The sequence below is a fragment of the Equus caballus genome, chromosome 7, assembly GCF_041296265.1.
Source record: "Equus caballus isolate H_3958 breed thoroughbred chromosome 7, TB-T2T, whole genome shotgun sequence".
Taxonomy (NCBI): Eukaryota; Metazoa; Chordata; class Mammalia; order Perissodactyla; family Equidae; genus Equus; species Equus caballus.
Genome location: NC_091690.1, coordinates 10,059,620 through 10,079,659, shown reverse-complemented (window position 1 = coordinate 10,079,659; position 20,040 = coordinate 10,059,620). Strand labels below are relative to the sequence as shown.

Genomic DNA, 20,040 nt, shown 5'->3' with positions numbered 1-20,040 from the left:
ACTACTGATCATGTGTATACCTGGGTGCACCATATCTGTTCTCAAGGAGCTTATAGTCCAGACGTATAAATGTGATGTCCGAAGTGCTTTAAGAGAGAGATACTCAGGATTCTGTAGGAAGACGTGGGAAAACACCTCTCTGTGCATTAAAGGGAGCCCTTCACCAAGGATGTGCATTTGAACTGGCTCAGAAGAATGAGTAGAAGAACTGACCAGAGGTGATTAAAAATGTCTATGTCTATATCCACATTCACATGTCTATATCTTCATCTATGTATATATCTAGATCTATACTTGTATCTATATGGATATTTATATTGATATCTAATCTATTCAGCCCTATCATAGGAGCATAGTGTGCTGTCTCAAATTGATGTGTCAGGAAAGTTCAAATTAATGAATTAATGAATTTGGGTAGATACTGCAGCCCCTGGCAAGTACAGAGCAGGAGATGACGTTGGAGTAAGTAGCAGGTCCCTTGAGAAAAGATTTGTATATCATCTTAAGTAACTGGAATCATTGCGAAGTCTTAATCAAGAGGAGTTAATTCCACAGATGAATAGGCTTGAAGCAGAGAAACCAGTTTTAAGGGACTATTATAATATTTGTAGCCGTGGGTCATAAAAACAGAAACTAAGAATGTACAGGGCAGTGGACTGTGGCGACTTTTAGGATAGGAATCAAGAAGACTTGTAGACTGATTAGGCTTGGTGAGGGTAACAGAGAAAAGTCACACTGCATCAACTCTTTTCTTCTAGGGCAGCACAACTAGGTACACCATGGTGAACAAAATAGATAAGAAATAGATTCTGTCCTCTCAGATCTTAGATTTCACTGGGAGATATAGACAAGTAACCAAGACAGTATACTGAACCCGTTGGGCTAAGCAGAACAAAAAGGGAACTCTAATTGCTCAAAAGTAATGGGTTTAGCTGAGATACAGTATTTAACGGGTATTTGTGAGTGCAGTTTTGTAGATAGTGACATAGATTCCATTAGGAAGTTGTGCTGAGTAAATCTGAGTACCAGTGTTTAGAGGTTATAAATCTTGTTTTGACTGTAATCAGGTACAGAAGTGGAATAAATAGATTTACTTATTGAGAATGATGGCATGAGAAGAGGGCAAGGCCAACAATGGGACCTGGGGGAACATCACATTTTAGAGTCAGAGGAATAAGAACCAGTAGTGGACACTGAGAAGGTAATATTGTGTATGTAGGAGGAGAATCAAGTGAAAATATGTTCAGGGAAGCCAAAGCTGGAGAGAATGTCAAGAAGCAGGTCGTGCATAAATGCATCAAGTTCAGAAAAGTGAAAGGAGATAAAAATGAAAAATTGATTTTTTATTTAGCTTCTAGGAGTTTAGGAGTATACACAGGTATGTTGCAATTATGAAAAGTGCCTCAAAAGCAGTGGATAGCATGAAAAGGTCATCAAAATTTTGATATATTTGTTTTGATGAAATAGAAATTCAGAGAAAGATTGAAAAAAAAAGTTCCACCTGGTGTTACTTTATTTGGCTGGATTTAACTTGGGGGTCAATAGTAGTAATAAATTTGAGGGGTTTTTTTTCCACTAAGGAGATACTTCTCAAACATATCATCTTATCATTCCTTTCTGTTGTTGCTATTGTTGTTAGAAGGAAGATTAGATCTTAGGAATTCAATTTCTGGTGCCTAATCAATATATAAAATAGATATAGACATTTTTTATATGCACATATACATATATGCATTACATTTAACTCTTACATTTTAAGAAGAATTTCTTCTTGAAACAAAAAGGACACTATAATATAGAGCCCTTACTGCAGCATGTATATTATTTTATAGCAACACAACACTTGTCAATTCCTAATTGAGCGAATCTAGGCAGCTTGAATGCTTAAGGAACAAATTAAAGGCATAGGAAAACTTACTCATTTAGATTGGTCCCAGTTAAAGTGATCTTCCTTGACTAAAATCCAGTTAGATTAGTCATACCTGACATCTTTATTTCTTTACGCCACAAGCAAATGTAACTGAAATATACTGTGACATTCTTAATTGTAAAATACTGTCCAGTGTATATTCTTTGTCATTAATGATTAGAATAATAAATAATACAATTCTATTTTATTTATTTATTTATGTAGTTGGTGAGGAAGGTTGGCCCTGAGCTAACATCTGTTGCCAATCTTCCTCTTTTCTTTTAAGTTGAGGAAGATCGTTGCTGAGCTAACATCTGTGCCAGTCTTACTCTATATTGTATGTGGGATGCTGCCACAAGGTGGCTTGATGAGTGATGTGTAGGTCCACTCTCAGGATCCGAACCTGTGAACCCTGGGCCACCAAAGTGGAGTGCACAAATTTAACCACTATGCCATTGGGTCTGCCCCTAAATAATACAATTTTAAAACTCAAACCACCATTGCTAGATACAAATACAAATATCATATATAATTTCCCTCTAATAAGCAAACAAAAGAATCCTCCATGTAATCTATACCATTCACTTAGAAATGATTTCCTAAAATCTAAAATAATAAAATGCCATCAAAAGAAGTAAATACCTTCAGGTTGATTTGGGGAACTGTGGGACAAATTAAAATATATCTAGCTGTTTCGGAAAAAAGGCAAATCAAAAAAGTCTTTTTGGGAAACATTCCTGTACTCAAAGAATGAACAATGCTTTACTGAAAACATAGCAGGTATTTTCCATACCAATGAATGGACTGGCATGATTCTTAACTATTACCTTATAATGAGAATGCAAAATTATTTTTACAACTTCTTTCGAGTTTGTCATAAGTTAATTTGGCATATGCATCTTTTTCATTTTCTTGCATTTTCTGGAGATGGATGTTTAAATTTGGTCTTCCAAAATGTTTTATTTAATATATAAAAAGCTGAGCAGAATACATATTTTTATTTTGGCTTATACTTGTAGACATGAATTTTAATTAACTCGGCAACAGCTGATAATAAGATTATTAGCATGTACAAAGTGTGCAGTTAATAGAAGCAGAACTAGAGGCAATTAGTGGAAGTATGTGTTTTTTCTACCAAGAAACAGTATCTGAAATACTAATTGTTTATGCCAGTCCAATCACTGCAAATATCACTAATAGCATCATTAAATCAATGTAACACTATATTATAAGCACTAAATAGATTTACTGATTTGGTGTCATATTGGCACAGTGATGAGCTTATTATTTTCCATAACCTATGTATACACTGGGGAAACTTGGTTTTGCAACAACATTTAGTTTTATATATTTTCAAAAGTTAACAACACGCTTATTCTGTACAATGTCTCTATGTCACACTCTTAAGATTACTTAATGACCTTTAAGGTTTGTAGTTAATTAATTATTTTTATGCATTTATTTTTTGTAATAAAGCTCTTGAAACGGTCATGAAATAAAAGTGCTATGCCCTAATGACTCCAGAAATGGAGTATAAGAAATTTAGTAGTAATCATTTTTTTTTTATCTTAAAGGTCCATATATTTTACTTTTCATACTTCATATCATTCCATTATCTGCTGGAAAACTCCAATGTACACTCATGAGAGAAAGTAAAAAAAGCAAATACCATCTTAGCCTTGTTATGAATATACTTTGATTTCATGTCCCTGCTGATAGGGTCTTTGGGACCCCAGAGTCCTAGGACCACCTTTTAGAAACTCCTAGTTTTGGGTAATGTCAGTTTTATAAATTAGAATAATTTAGCTAATTGTGCTGATAAGTTTAAAACATTTATTACTATCTCCATATTTTATACATCTAGATTTGATTCTTCACTATATCCATTTAAGTAGCTAACGTAAATTCACTGTACAGAAGACATTTAGCTACCTAGGTTGTAGGAATACAGGCTTCAATAGTAGTAACCTTGTTCAGCTAGCATTTTCTACAGAGTCCTTTTTCATGACTTATTAAGCTTATGCTTCAGCAATATAACACAGAATTTCATATAATCAGTAGGGAAATTATCATTAAAATTAAAAGTCTTCTAAAATCACAGACACACATGCATACACACAATCTTAATAAGTTAAGGGAATTTAACCTGATGGTACATTTACTTTTTAGAAATTTTTATTCTAAGGGTAAAATGAATCAAATGGACCCATATAAATTTGAGCTACCCTCAGCCAAGTCTGAGCGCTTATAATTAAATAACCACCAGACTTGCTTAGAAAATTGAAAGGCAGTTTAAGTATTTAAGCCTCTGTAGAGCATGAAAGGAGCAAATCTCTTAAGACACAGACATTTGTAATATTGTCTTTTACCAGCTCGCTCTCCCATCCCCTTTCCACGAGTCCTCTTCAACGTTTGACAAGCCAAGTAGTCACGTTCAGTAGCTCTCATTTTCCAAATACCCTCAGTCTCAGATCACATATGTTCCTGTTTGTTGTAGTTTGTGCATGCTTTTTTGTCATCTTCTCATTATTCACTTAATTTCTCTTCTTATGGCAACTCTACCTTCATCATATGACTACCTGCAGACCCTCTGGCTCTGCCAGTTCTACTTCCTCCACCATTACCAACGACGGGGACAGCAGATGCCCAGGGGCTCAACAGGCAGAAACATAACCTTCTGGAGTGGGTGGAGTGGGTAAGTGAAAAGGCTCTGAGGCTTATAATTTTTGTTTTCGTTGTGAAAGCAGAATAATGAATTCTAAAATATAAAATAAAAGATTATTTCAATTTGACTTCTATTCATGGAATAAAACACATCGTTGTGGTTTCAACTCTTTTTACAGTAATATTTTTACTTTATTCTGGATTCATAGCCATTCTGAGAGGTCAATCAGCATATAATTAAGAAAGCAGCTATTTTTAAGCAGTAACTGGGTCTCTCACCTAAACCTAACATGCTGTATTCATGAAGGAGTGGGGATGGAAGGGGTGTTTTACTGGTAGTACCAAGACTTGACCTGGCATCTCTATTTCTGACCACTTGGGAGGAGTTTATTTTTAGCTCATACCTCCATCATCAAGTTACTCTCCTCCAGCCAAAAGAAGTTTGATGGGTATTTCCTATTTCTCTCTTCTATGGATTAACAAAAGAAGGAAAGGAGAGAATGCAGAGAAGGGACCATCAGTTTTGTCAGGGATGCAGCCCAGCAGATTCATTTCTAGATTAATAAGCAAAGAGTTCAAACAACATTAAACAAACTTTAAATAAATTTATAAGCAAAGATCAGAACTTTAGGAAAATACAGTAAAACTCTACCATGAAGCTATAAAGGATGTCGACAAATTCAGTTGCATAAATAGACAGTCACATTGTTTCTGGGCAGAGTAAGGAGCCAATTTTCATTTGCGTTTTATTCAAATTCATAATATCAAGCAACACATTAATGAAAGCTTCTTAAATGTAAACATTATGAGCTAATTGAAGAAAATGTGGGTAACTATTTACAAAGGCTAGGGAAGTAATTTTTTAACAAAAGTTATAAACCTTAACGTTACTAATGATTTCTCTTCAATAGATGTTAATTAATGTTAAGAGACAAATGTGACTGAGAGTAAATACATATGCCATCTAAAATAGCCAAGGGATGAATATCTAGAAAACACTAACATCTAAATTAAATAAAAATAATTAGGAAAATCATTAGAAGATAATCAATACATATTAATGAGTAGTTAGAAATATAAGCTGAATGGCTAACAAGCATATGAATAGATACTCTGACTTACTAGAAATAAGAGAAATGCAGATAAAAAACAATTGTATTATCTTGGTTTTCATCTACGTAAAAATGACAGAAATGTATATCATTTCAAGTACATGGCAAGGACATAGGGAGATGAATTTTAGGCCCTACCAACAGTATATAAAATGACCAACCATTCGTCGACTTCAATAAAACAACATTTATCTAAGTTTGCATGCTAAAACCTGATATGCTAGATATTGTTTTTTGGAAATGAATTGTAATCTCCACTCTCTTCTGTATTCTCCCCTATATCACAGAAGATGGAGTATGGGAATACATTTTCCAAAATTTATCCCATTAATAGTTCCTGTTTGGATTCCTCTAACAAGAAGCAAGCACACGTGATCCGGAAGGTAGGACAACAGCAACTGAGCATTCCATGGAGAATGCCTAAGTAAAATGTGGTGAGTGGGATATTTCTGAGCAGTAAGAAGTAACAACCTAGAAACATATAAAGAAGCATGTATATATCTCAAAACATTGGTGTTGGGAATGAAAGAGGAGTAAAATAATATGATTTATATTTAAATATAATGTCTGTAAATTAAAACACACACTCAACAACACTGGATATTTGATAAGGTTTCATGCCTATTTCACACGTATTAAACAAGACGAGTAAGTGAATATTGGGATGGAAGGATGCAGGCAAGCAGAACAGAAGAAAAGATGAAATAAAATGCAGTGCAATAAAATGGAATGGAATAACATAAAACAAAGTAAGATAAAACACAAAAGGGATAGCTTTGAATGGACATATGAATGTGATGTGCTATGAGCTGAGACGTACAAGGGGTATAAATTCTCCCTTTATACCTAAAAATCAGAAAGGAGACAATAAATACAACACACAAAAATGCTTTAGTGATTGTTCTAAGTTCATGCTAATATTTCCAAATTTATTTCTCATTATACGTCTTTGTATTAAAATTCAGACTTTGGAAACTCTGTTCCCCTCAATAGATGTGCGTCTCTCTTATGCATATTTTCTTGAAACTTTTCACTTGTACCTGCACCCATATTCTGCAAGTACCTATGCATCCTAAAGCATGACTAAATTAATTGAGAATGCAGAAACTTTTGAAATGTTGCACATGCTTTCTGCTCTTTCAACATCCTTTTTCAAATGTTGTGTTTATTGAATTCAGCTTTTTAAATGAATTAACATTTAAATATATTAAAGATGTTAAAGATGTTAGCATTTAAAGATAATAGAAGAAACAAAACATATAGGAGGAATATTATTTATTAAGAACCAGATTTGCCCTCTTTTTCTCCTCTAATGTATAGAAAGTTTATAACATAGTAAGAGACAAGAAATGATACTTGCCCTTCCTCCCACGTGCAAACATCATTTCTACTACAGATAACTGATCATTCTTTATTCTTCCACCCTATCAATTTCGTCTGTGAGGTTAGGTGTCTGATTCCAAGGGACATGTCATGGTTTGCCTGACACAATCATGATGACCCTATGCCTCAGCTAGGTATTGGTCGAGGGATGGTCAATGACATGGAAGTCATGTCTGCTTCAGTTTCGGCTCCTCTTCACCATTCCCCTAGCCTTGGACACAGTCAATGAAAATGTGATTTCTCTAACTCCAATAGTCTTCTTGGGGCTATCAAACAATAAGCCAAAGGACTTAATCAAAATGCTTAATAGGGTGAAATGCTTAACATGGTTAAATGGAAAAAATAGAAATATGGAGATAAGAATTCCTAATAGTTTGCTTTCTTTGCTTTATTCAATGGTCTTTTCATACAGTCTCCAATATATTGCGAAAATCTCATAATTAAATGGGATTCCTATGAAATATAAAAGCACATGAATATTATTTAATTAGAGGAAATAACTGTATTGAATTTTAGGATTAATGAAAATAAAAGGAATCCATTATATTTTTTTCCTATACTCATGGAGTCTATCTGGATAGGGGATTCATCTTATAGAGCTTTATAGTTAAGAGCAAATGGCTCATAGTTTCAAAGTAAAATTTAAAAATAATGTAAAGTATAATAGGCTTAGTCTACGAAACATTAAATGCAATAACTTAGAAAATTGTCACTTGAATCATTAAATTATTACTAATTACACTATTATGTACTTGGGTAAAAAGTCCTTTAGGCCATAAGTTATCAATTAAAAGTTCTTAAATTAGTAACAAGGCTCTAATCAAATAATTTATTTTGGGAAAACAAGAACACGATTAAAAACTGCTTCAGGGATTTTTCCTTACTCATGTTACATAATAATGTAATTTTATAATTAGTAATAAAATACTTGTAACTATGTCAAGACTCAATTTAGAGAAACAATACTGCTTTTATACTAACAATTCTTATTTTCTCCATTTTTAAACATCTACTATTTACTTTGATGCTAACTGTTGCCTCTTTTCTTACTCTAATCTATCCTTTAAGCTACCTCCAGTTTTCTTGGTAAGACATAAAACAGATGTGTTACTTTTCTTTTTAATGGACTTGAATTGCCCCTCACTGCCTTTGGATACTGTCCAATGTAATTCAAAGCCGTACATGATTTGGCCACACCCTCTCTTTCCCAGTCTTACTTTTTTCATTCAGAAAAGCACTCTACCCTCTGCCAAGGGTATTGGAATGTCCATGCTAGAAGTGATTCCTTGTTCCACATTTTTGCTAAACTTGACGGTCACACTTTGTTTTTGTCAATCTGCTGGATTTGAAATAATATCTCGTAGAGGAAGTCAATTCATGTCTTTGTCCATTTTTTATAGGTTTGCCCTTTATAGATATTCTTCACATTTTGTTGACCCAGATTGTTTGTCAATTATATGTGTTGCAAATACCTTCTCTCGGAAAATTTTTTTAAATTTTCTCTCTGTGGCATTTTTGATAAACCAAGTTTCTTAAGTTTAGCGTAATTGAATCTTCTGTCAGTGTTAACATTTTAAAATTTATTGATCGACATATGCTCCTTATACTGAGATGATAAGAGAGAGTTTTTATGTTGCCTTCTCAAAAGTTGTGGGTTTGGGGCCGGCCCAGTGGCGCAGCGGTTAAGTTCGCGCATTCAGCTTTGGCAGCCCGGGGTTCGGATCCTGGGTGTGGACATGGCACCACTTGGCAAAAGCCATGCTGTGGTAGGTGTCCCATATAGAAAGTAGAGGAAGATGGGCATGGATGTTAGCTCAGGGCCAGTCTCCCTCAGCAAAAAGAGGAGGATTGGCAGCAGTTAGCTCAGGGCTAATCTTCCTCAAAAACCCAAAAGAAAAGTTGTGGGTTTTGTTTTCTTGTGTGTTTTTTTCCTCCCAGTTTTTCCTTTCACATTATGTCCATATTTCACCCAGCCTTTTTTTTTTCACAAAGAAAATCAATTTTACCAGTCTAAACTTTTGGAGAAGTCCATCATTTCTCATAGCTCAGTAATACCATTTCTGCCATATACCAAGTATGCACACCTATATGTGACTATTTCTTGGCTCTGTATTTTGTTCCACTGATAAACTTGTAATGCTTTGAGCCAATAACATACTATCCTAATTGTTATAGCTTTATAGATCACTTTGATATCTGATAGGCAAAACTTCTTATATTTATTTTATCATGAGTGTCTTTGTTATTCTTGTTCAGTTGTACTGATACATTTTGTATTAATTTTATCAAGTTCCTCAAAAAGGCTTATGGTGGTGATTTTGATTATAAGGAAGTTTAAAAATTTTCTCCAAAAAGGCACTGTACATACATCGTTTGATTATTTTTCCTCCTTTGTATTTTTTCTTTTCTTTTCTTTTCTTTTTTTTGAGGAAGGCTGGCCCTGAGCTAACATCTGTGCCCATCTTCCTCTACTTTATATGTGGGACACCTGCAACAGCATGGCTTGACAAGCAGTGTAGGTCCACACCCAAGATACAAACCAGTGACCCCAGGCCACTGAAGTGGAACATGCAAACTTAACCGCTGCACCACTAGGCTGGTCCCCCCTCCTTTGTATATTTATTGTTGTTGAACTTCGATTTTTACAATTATATTTTTGACCTCTCTTTTGGTGCAGCAGTTATAAATTCTATTGTGTTTTTAACCTCAGTGTCCATATGCTCATTGCTAATATGTAGAAATGCAATGGATTTTTGCATATTTGTTCTGTATCTCATTATACTACTGAACTCACAATGAGTTTGTTCTAGGAGTATTTTTTTCGATTTTAGATTACTTGAGAATTTCTATGTAGATAATCATATCATCTGAAAATAGGAATCGTTTTATTTCTTTCTTTCCAATATTTATGCATTTTTATTTCCTCTTCTCACTTTATTGCATTGGCTGAAACTTCAAGCACTATGTTGAATAAAAGTGGTAGGAGCAGACATCCTTGCCTTCTTCCTGATCTTGGGAGAAAGAATTCAGTCTTTTGACCATTGAGTATAATGTTAACTGTAGATTTTTTGTAAATATTCTTTATCAAGTTGAGGAAGTTTTCCTCCATTCTATTTTTCTGAGAGTTGTTATGAATGGATACTGAATTTTATTGAATGTTTTTGTGCATTGACTGGTATGGTCATGTGATTTCCTTCTTTAGCCTGTTAATGTGCTGGATTACATTGATTGATTTTTGAATATTAAGCCAGACTTACATGTCCAGAATAAACCCCACTTGATCATTTTGTATAATTCTTCTTATATGCTGCTAAATTCTATATGAAAATATTTTCCTAAGGAGATCTGCATCTATATCCATGAGAGATAAGGGTCTGTAGTTTACTTTCTATCTTTTTTTTTTGGACTTTTTCTGGTTTGGTATCATGGTAATACTAACTTCAAAAAAATAAATTAGGAGGCCGGTCCAGTGGTGTAATAGTTAAGTTCACGAGCTCCACTTCGGCAGCCCACGGTTCGCTGGTTCAGATCCCAGGCGCAGACCTATGCACTGCTTATCAAGCCATGCTGTGCCCCACATATAAAGTAGAGGCAGGTGGGCATGGATATCAGCTCAGGGCAATCTTCCTCAGCAAAAAAAAGAGGAGGACTGGCAGTGTATGTTAGCCCAGGGCTAATCTTACTCAAAATAAATAAATAAATAAAATAAATAAATTAAAATTTAAAAAGTAAATTAGGAAGTATTCCCTTTTATTCTGTTTCTTAAAATGATTGTGTAGAAGTGGTAATAATTCTCTTTCAACAGTTGGTTACATTCTCCAATGAAACCATCTGGACCTGAAAATTTCTTTTTTGAAAAAATTTTAATCATGAATTTAATTTCCTTAATTTTTGAGAACTATAATAACTATATTGATATACTCTATTTTATTCCCACTATTAATAATTCATATCTTTTTTCTTTTCTAGTTTGTCAGTCTTACTGGAGATTTTTCAACTTTGATCTTTCCAAAGAACAAGGCTTTGGTTTCTTTGATTTTTTTCTATTGTTTTTCTGTTTCATTGGTTTCTGCTCTTTATTGCCTCTGTTTGTTTTGGGTTTATTTTGCTCTATTTTTTTAATAGATTCTTAATGTGAGCTTATATTATTGATTTGAGACATTTCCTCTTATGTATGCATTTAGAGCTATAAATATTCCTCTCAACACTTCTGTGACCCATACATTTTTATATGCTATATTTTCGTTTTAATTTAGCTCAATGCATTTTTTAGGACTTCCTCCTTTGACTCATGGATTATTTAGAAGTCTGTTATTTAGTTTCCAAATTTTAGATTTTCCTGTTATCTTAACTTTATTGATTTCTAGTCAGATCCTCTTGTGGTTGGAGAATACAATTTATGTGATTTCAATTCTGTTAAATTTGCTGAGGTTTGTTTTTTGGCCCAGTATATGATCTACCTTTCATATGTTCCTTGAGCACTTGAAAAGAATGTGCGTTCTGCTGTTTGTTGAGTAGCGTGTTCTATAAACTTCTATAAATTTTATCCTGTTGATTGATAGTGATGTTGATTATCTCATATCCTTGCTAATTTTCTGTCAATTGTTGACCATTTGTTGAGAGAACAGTTTTGACATCCCCATTTGTGAATTTGTCTATTTCTCCTTTTAGTTCTATCAGCTTTCGTTTCATACATTTTGCAGCTGTATTGTTTGGTTCACACTTTTTTGGAATGCCATGTCTTCTTGGTACGTCGGCCATTGTAACATTATGCACTTCTCCTCTCTGTCTCTCACAATTTCCTTTGCTCTAAAGTCTCCTTTTTCTGGTATAAATGTAGCCACTCCTACTTATGTTTGATTTGTATTCGTATGATATATTTTTCTATGCTTTTACTTTATAGAATATGAACTGCTTATATTTTATAATTGAAGTTAGTGTCTTGTAGACAGCATATAGTTGAGTCACTTAAAAAATATTTTGCCAATTCCTGTCTGTTAATTAGTGTAACTATACTATTTATATTTAATGTAATTATTGATATGTTTAAGATTGTCATTTTATTTTTTTCTGATTTTCATTTCTCTGATTGCTTTTTTTTCCACTTTCATAGTTGAACATCTTTTAGAATTCCATTTTAATTTATCTACTTTTTTTTACTGTATCTCTTTTTATATTTACTTTTAGTGGTTGTTCTGAGAATTCCATTATGTATACAAAACATCACAGTGTACTAACATCATCATTTTACCATTTTGAGTGGATTATAGAATCCTTCCCTCTTCATAAATACCTTTATCTTACTCCATTTATAATAGAATTATCAAATATTTCCTGTTTGTATAGAATCATATCACACAGTGCTATAATTTTTGCTTCAGCTATCAAACATCAATTAGAAAATCAAGAGGGAGAAAGAAAGCCTATTGTATTCATCCATAGTTTTGCTTACCGTGATTTTTTTCCTTCCTAGTATTCCAAATTTTCTTCTCTTATCACTTCTCGTTTAGAAAACTTCCTTTAGCCATTCTTATAGCATTAGGTCTGATAACAGGAAACCGTCTTTGTTCTCCTTTTCCTGAGAATGTCTTGATTTCTGTTTCATTGCTGATGTATATTTTTGTAGGATATTGGTTCTGGTTGACATTTTTTTTCTTTCAGGATGTGAAAGATATTGTGCCACTTCTGACTTCCATGCTTTCTCGTAAGAAATACACTATCATTCAAACTACTTTTTCCGTATAGGTAAAGTCTCATAGGTCTCATTTCCCTCTTGTTGTTTTTAGGATTTTTATTTTTTGTATAGAAAAAAATACACAGAAGTTTGTTTATGATGTGTCTTGGTATAGATTTCATAGGTTTTATTCAGATTGGGGTTTTCTCAGCTTCTTACGTCTGTAGGTTTATGTCTCTTGATGAATTTGGGATGTTTTCAGCCATCATTTTTTTGAGTACTTTTCATCTCAACACTCTTCCTCTTGATCTTTTGGAACTCCAGTGACACATATATTAGATAATTTGTTACAGTGCCACAGTTCCCTGACGCCCTGTTCATTTTTTTTTCAGTGTGTTTTCTCTCTCAGATTGGGTACTTTCTATGTTTTACCTTCCAGTTCACTATTCCTTTCTTCTGACTGCTCCATTCTAATGTTGAACTGTATTGAACTGTATATTCTGATTATTCAATTTTTAAGTTTTAAAATTTCCATTAGGTTCTTCTTTACATCTTCTATTTTTACCTGCAACTTTCTCTTTCTTTGTTGAGACTTTTTATTTTTTAATTTGTTGCAAACATATTCACAATAGATTGTTGAAGCATTATTATCGTTGCTGCTTTAAAATCTTTGTCAGATAATTCTAACATTTCTGTAGTCTCAAAGTTGACTTTTATTTATTGTCTTTTTTAAATTTAATTTTATACCTTTCTGGTTCTTGATATTATGAGTGATTTTCAATTGAAACCTGGACATATTTGTATTATGTTATGCGATTCTCAAACTTCCATAAACTTTTTTTTAGCTGTCTTGCTCTGACAATACCCTGTCTAGAGAATGGCAGGAACCACGTCTTTACTGCCAGGGAGAGTTAGAAGTTCAAGTTCTCCAGTCACCTTCTCTTGACACCCAAAGCGGAATGCCCCTCATTACTGCTAAGTCTAGGGTCCCTACATGGTCTCCAGTGACACACAGGGTGAGAAGGCTTATTATCAGCCAGCTGGGATGAAATTCCCAGCCCCGTAATTGACTTTCTCTACTATCACCCCCACAGAGTTTGGGATGCATTTTTACAGCCTTCCAAGAGCAGAAGTCTAGGTTCCTCACTTGGCCTTTGCTGGATCAAGTGGGAGCCGGGCCGGAATGTTTTCTGAGGTAATAGACTGGAGTATAGAGATTATTATCTAAAAGTTTTCTGGCTTCCTAGGTTACTCTTTTCTTGCTTCTTTGAGAGAACAGTTCTTGTTGGGCAATTTTTTTTGTCTGTATTTGTTGGTATTTCCAAGTTGCAGGTTTCTTTAACTCCAAATCTTGAGAGAAAAAGAACACCTGGGAAGCTAATCTTCTTTTGTTCCCTCAGTCCCCATGTCCTTAGCAATCATGCCTTCTCTTTTCCACCTTTCAAGATTCTTCTTATGTTTGTTTTATATATAATGTTCACAACTTTTAGATGTACTTAGCAGGAGAAATAGGGAAAATATGCCTACTTCATCCTCCCAGAAGTGAGAGTCTTCATCGCTGCCTTTTAAAAGGTCTAGGTTACTGCCTTTGACATTTGTTTTTTATTACAACCCAATCACACCACCACTTTCTCCAAAGGCTTATAAGCTCAGCTGTCTGGTAACTGTTTTCTTTATAATTTACCTCATAACTGCATCCTTAAACTCTTATCATTTAGTTTTGCCATTAAAATATTTTAAAATTTTATGGGGCCAGCCCAGTGGGACAGCACTTAAGTTTGCATATTCTGCTTTGGTGATCTGAGGTTCACCAGTTTGGATCCCAGGTACGGACCTACACACTGCCTCTCAAGCCGTGCTGTGGCAGGCATCCCACACATAAAGTAGAGGAAGATGGGCACAGATGTTAGCTCAGGGCCAGTCTTCCTCAGCAAAAAGAGGAGGATTGGTAGCAGATGTTAGTTCAGGGCCAATCTCTCTCAGAAAAAAGAGGAAGATTGGCGGCAGATGTTAGCTCAGGGCTAATCTTCCTCAAAAAAAAAATTAAATTTTATATAATTAGATCCATGCAGAATGCAGTCTTTCCTCAATATTATGAATTTATTTCCTAGATATGTTTTTAATATTAATCCATGTTGTTACTTAAGTCATTGCTTATATTTTTGGTTTCTATCCAGTAATCTCTGGTGTGAATATATCATAATTTATATATCCATTCTACTTTTGGTTAATTTTGGATTATTCTAGCTTTTGCCATTGATAAAAATCTTACTATAAGCATTCTCATACATGATTCTACTACAAGTGTACAGATTTCTAAAGTAGTATCAAATTGTTGTTCTTATCCTCAGTGTTGTTTTTTAACATGAATAAATGCTATATCCTTGAGTGAAGAAGCATTCACCTTACAGGAATGCAAGGTGAAGTAGTAGATACAAGTTTTATTATTGTATATGTTTCAGACCAGTTTTGTGTTAATTTACTGGCTTGGATTTTTGGCATCTCATAGGAATGGGGACTGGGATAGTCTGCTTTCAGGTCATTCTTATTTTGCTCATAGCCCCATGTCAGTGGCCTGTGTCTACTCCTTATCCCCGAGCCAATGTGCCGTATATTTTTAATCTCCCTTTACAAAGGGACAGCCTTTTCTGTTTTCTCAGCTTGTGGGATTCAGTTCCAAATGAATACTACAGAAAGCAATGCATCTGTTTTCCAACCTAGTTTATTATATATTATTTGACTTGAATTCTTACATATTAAGTCTGGTTGGTTACAGTGAAGATGTTCCTCTTCATAGCTGGAACTTGAAATTTTTCTTTCTTGGTTTTTTTCTCTTGATTCTTATTTTAAACTGATGTTTATGGTATTTTGTCAATTTCTATATGTTTAAAATGGAGATTTGAAAGACAACCAGCTCTGTCTAACATATTGACACATTGACCATGATTCTGCTGAATATTCTTTAAAAATTAAAACACAAATGTGATGTATTATTTCAATATAGCATTATTTTTGTAATATATTAAAAAATCTTTCAAAGCAAATACTGCATTACTTACCTTTACTATTACTCTGTAGGCACACTTTGTTAGAAATAGCTGCAATGTAAATCTGAAGAATAGTTTTGTCACTGAGACGAAGACCAATATTAGTTACCAAACAGGCACTAAACAGTAAAAGAGAAGCAAAAGGCCAAGGAACGTGAATTTAAAATATATCTGTATATAAATTTTGGAAAAAAGACAATAGAACCCTTGAAAATAACACTATGACTCCTCTAGGAAAATCAATAATGGTTCCACTGAAAATAACTTTTTCTACTGCAGATATGGGCATTATTACTGCCAGGTTGAAGATAGAAAAAAAATATCAACATATACTGTCCGTTTTACCAGAAATCATGTTTTTTAATTTTTAGGTTTTTTTTTTTTTATTTCTCAGCAAACAGTGTTTTTCTTTTAACAGTAGCATATTTGAAATGGAAGAGAGTGAAAAGATAGTCTTGAAAATTTTCTAAACTCATTTTGTAATATTTAAAAACAGTGCAAATGCATTAATATTGGGTAACTTATACTCATGGCCATTCTATTAATATTAGCTATGGGGACCTTAATAATGCTACCTTCTATCCTACTGTTTTATTGTAATCATTATTGCTATTCTTTAATTGGACTTACTAAACTTTGAGTCTTCACTCTAGGAGGTCCAGGGCAATCAACTTTCACTTTTAGTACTTGAAGTTACAAATACTTGAGTGTCTACATTGTTTTTCTTCCTGTTTATTAGCTTTAAGTTCATGAAATTATATTATTATTATTTTATTGTATTATTATCCACTGTTATATATTGACCATATACTATAGTCCAAACAATTGCATCTTTTAATCCTCACAACTTTAAGAAATAGATAGTACGATGATCTCCGTTGTATAATTAAGTACCTTGAGACAAAAGGATTTCAAATAACATGTCCAAAGCTATAGAGCCCCAAGTGGCAGCACCCGAATTGTAAATCACATATGTATGGTTTTGGAAACTTTTAACAGTTGCACCCTATTGCCTTTGCCTCCCATGTACATAAATAACAATTAAACAATTAACCAATTGTACCATCGTAATATGTCATTTCAATGCTGGTATTTATCATTTCTATCCATAACTCTTTTCTTTTTCCCTCACTGTATGCTTAAATTGAATTAGATATAATATATATATTTATTTCTTCATTATACATTTTTGCTTTGTTTCTTCTACAAGTATGTATAGTATTTCTTCAAGTAAACAATAATAATAACACCAACTTGCCATAATAATGTCAACTTGCCATTGATCCACAGACTTAAGGATTATGCAGACTCTGCCTTTTCCCTTCCCTACATATCCACACAATTTTATTGCTGTAAAAATGTTTTCTTGTATGCCTGCTTTCACATTCGCATGCCCATAATTAAGTTAGTGTTTACCTTTTGTTTGATCACTCCAATAATTTAGGGAAGAATTGAAAGAATAAACATCAACAACAAAACAAAAACAAAATGCCAAAAATAGTACAGGACATAATATCTAAGAACCGAAGATAGTGCTTTGCATATACCAGATATTCAATAAATATTTGGTGCTGAATAGATAAATGTTGTTTATTTATGTATTTTAAATATATATAATACTTTAAATATATACATATCATCAATTTACATATAAATACATTCATGTACTTTAACTACATATATATAAAATAACCCATTAAGAAATTTTCAATACCGTAATTAGAAGGACGCACAACTAAAATATACAACTATGTACTGGGGGGATTTGGGGAGAAAAACAAAAGAGAGAGAAGATTGGCAGCAGCTGTTAGCTCAGGTGCCAATCTTTAAAAAAAATAAATTTTCAATAAATAAATATTTAAGAACTTTTTAAAAATAGTAAACATGGTGCTTTGGATATAATAAATGTTCAGTACGTTTGTTGATTTAAATCCCAAATCGATTAACTAATGAAGAAAAAGGATAACACTTGGTATGCTTTTTGCCATGCTTTACCTAAGGCCAGAAGATTATATCCTCATAAAAGTATTCCAGGGAAAATACTTTCATACCCTAAATAGCTTGCTCATTCTCAGTGTCTTAATGGTGGCTTGAATCAAGCATGGAAGTGTCTCGTGGATGTGATGGAGACGGTTTGCATAACTCTGACAGTCATGGGATGTAGTACGTGCTTTATAGTCCTTAACGGTATAGCCAAAAGGAACTGAAGAAGTGGAGTGTCGTCAATTACTTATGTTATTACGCGTAGAATTATAATTTTAACGTGGCTCCCCAAATTGCTATGTTAAAGTGTAATTTGTACTTTTGCCAAAAATCCTTTGTTTCTCCCTCTTTAACAAAATATCCAGTAGCATTTTTAGTTTGTGAGAGTATTCAAGTTGTGTTTTTTTATGCTGTAGACCATTTCACACACTGTTCTCTCTTATTGTTTGTGTCACTGCAGACTTTAAGGTAAAATTTTTTCTCATTAGTATACCTCCATCAATAAAGTGTTCTAAGAGTTTTTATTAAGGGTATGTTTGAAACACAACCTAGATCTCCTGTTTCAGTTTGAAATAGATATTGCACTTCAAGGTGATTCCCCTGCTTTGTTTAGCTACTATATATCTAGAAGTTATATTTCTATGGATTTTTTCATTCTTACTCCGCCATGAGAAAACAGTTATTTACAGATCATCTACTTTCTTACTTTGCTGTATGAATGAATGTGATTGTTAAATTTTTCATCTTCCTAGAAAGATATTTAACCCTACTTTTATACTCTAATAAACTGGTAGCCTTTAAAAATACCAATGAACTGGCTTTGCCTCTCTAAGAGTCTGAGAGTAGAGTCCAGGCATCACTATTTTTTAAGCCCTTCAGATAAATCAAATCTACAGCTAAGGATGATGACGGCTCTAGGCAGAGATTGCCTCTGATGTGCTATACATTATAAGAAAAACCACTATTGCTGCCATTTGTTGAAAACTTCTATGTCACGTCTTCATATTGTTACTATTCATGTTATTTTATATAATCATCAAAATAAACATATGCCTCCTCTACTGATAGACAGATTAACAAAAGAAAAACAAACAAAACTTTATTAACATGAATATCTCATGAATATGTGGGAGATGCCCTGGTATAAGTGAGTAACTCAAGGGGGTGGTTTTAGAATTCAGGATAAAATACCATCATCATAAGGAAAAGGGAGGAGGGAATGTAGGTATCTTAGGGGAGACTAAATTATTTTTAGGAAAGATGAGTTGGAGCATAAGAATAGATGGGAGGTATGATAGTTTGTGATAAAGTTTGTCTGAGTGTGGTGTCGATATCTAGTCTCCTAAATCTTCCCTGGTTGATGAAGCTCCCCAGGAGGGGGTTATGACAATTGGATTCCTCTTGGAGGATCTGTGTTTAGGCAGAAAAGGGGCGTTCAGACAAAGCTCCTCTCTTCATTTGCTGTTTTTCAAGTGCCTTCAGCTCAGATTAATCCATATACCAAAGTGGCTTGGTTTGGGATGACATAATCTGCTACCTTCAGCAGCAAATCAGCTTCTAGTTGTGCTTTATATATGATTGATAAATAACTCCAATGAAAACTAGGTTTTACCTGCAGAATATTGGATTTGAGTTATTTTCTCCAGAGGATTTTTGTGCATTTTGTGGCACATTCGTTCAGAAACAAATGAAGGCTTACTCTTTTAAGTAAGTAACTAGCAGATATTCTTTATTCTGGATTACCTATCCATCCATCCATCCATCTATTCGGTCACTAACTATATAGTGACCTCTGTAATAAGCCTGCAGTAAGGGACAGCCTTCATCACACAACAAAAGAAGGATAAAGGAGCCACTGCTATTGTGGAGCTCCAAATTCATCAAGTTCAATCATCAGGAGGGATAGAAAAATGGCTGAATCACTTACTGGATAATGGATGCTTTTTTGGGAAAGCCTGGTCATGATTGTAGCAGGACTTTTTTTCCTCTGCCTTCTAACAGTGGCTGGTCTCCAGCGAAGGACTGAAAGGGATCCTCGAATTTTGACAATACACAATCCTCCTCCGACTTCTTAGGCTCAAAAACTGAGAAGAGTTCTATGACTCTGAGGAATTGGTTGGAAGCATTGGGCTAAGGGCCAAATACCACTGCTTACCCTTGCAGTCTTCTAGTCAATGTAAACAACACCAAACTGGTTAACAACTATTGCCCCAAGAAGTCTACCTTATTCCTTGCTCTTAAAAAAAAAAGCATCTCAGAATGAGAAAT

At 33.9% G+C, this 20,040-nt stretch overlaps 1 long non-coding RNA gene across 1 annotated transcript in view; it reads left to right on the top strand.

Annotated features, from left to right (window-relative positions):
* LOC111774210 (uncharacterized) overlaps positions 1 to 20,040 on the top strand; it is a 116,461-nt gene that overhangs the window by 8,365 nt on the left and 88,056 nt on the right. The window contains exons 2-3 of the long non-coding RNA XR_002809025.2: positions 4,495 to 4,604; positions 5,973 to 6,068. This is a non-coding gene — a long non-coding RNA (uncharacterized lncRNA). The remainder of the gene's footprint in view (positions 1 to 4,494; positions 4,605 to 5,972; positions 6,069 to 20,040) is intronic.